Consider the following 356-nt stretch of genomic DNA (forward strand, 5'->3'; position numbering starts at 1 on the left):
TCTGGGTCGGGGTGTTGCCGCGCCACCCCTCGGCCGGGCGTGACCCCACGCACTCCTCTGGCTGCCGTTACACTCTCCCGGCGGAGGTTTGGGCGCATGGCGAGAGCCGGGCCGTTTTGCTGCCGGTGGGGACGTTTTAAGGGGGGTCTTGCCAAGATTTAGGGGATCTAATAATTCCTCCCGCAGCCGGAGCTCGGCTCGAGGGTTTGGGAGCTGGTAGGTCTGAGCCTGGCTGATTTTTGAGGGTAGGGAGGAGAGAGCAGCTCTGCGCCTTCCTCCCTTTGCGACCGTGCTTCCCTGGCACCCAAAAATATCGTCAAGGGAGCAACACCCCCTCGGTTGCGGCTCCCCCCCCC

The 356-nt window shown here is 64.0% G+C and overlaps 1 protein-coding gene across 1 annotated transcript in view; it reads left to right on the forward strand.

Annotated features, from left to right (window-relative positions):
* The window catches only part of CNNM4 (cyclin and CBS domain divalent metal cation transport mediator 4), a 12,571-nt gene that overhangs the window by 4,857 nt on the left and 7,358 nt on the right, over positions 1–356 (forward strand). The gene's annotated exons all lie outside the window — the stretch shown is intronic.

Source organism: Charadrius vociferus, unplaced genomic scaffold (genome assembly GCF_000708025.1).
Source record: "Charadrius vociferus isolate BGI_N301 unplaced genomic scaffold, ASM70802v2 scaffold1894, whole genome shotgun sequence".
In the NCBI taxonomy this organism is placed as follows: domain Eukaryota; kingdom Metazoa; phylum Chordata; class Aves; order Charadriiformes; family Charadriidae; genus Charadrius; species Charadrius vociferus.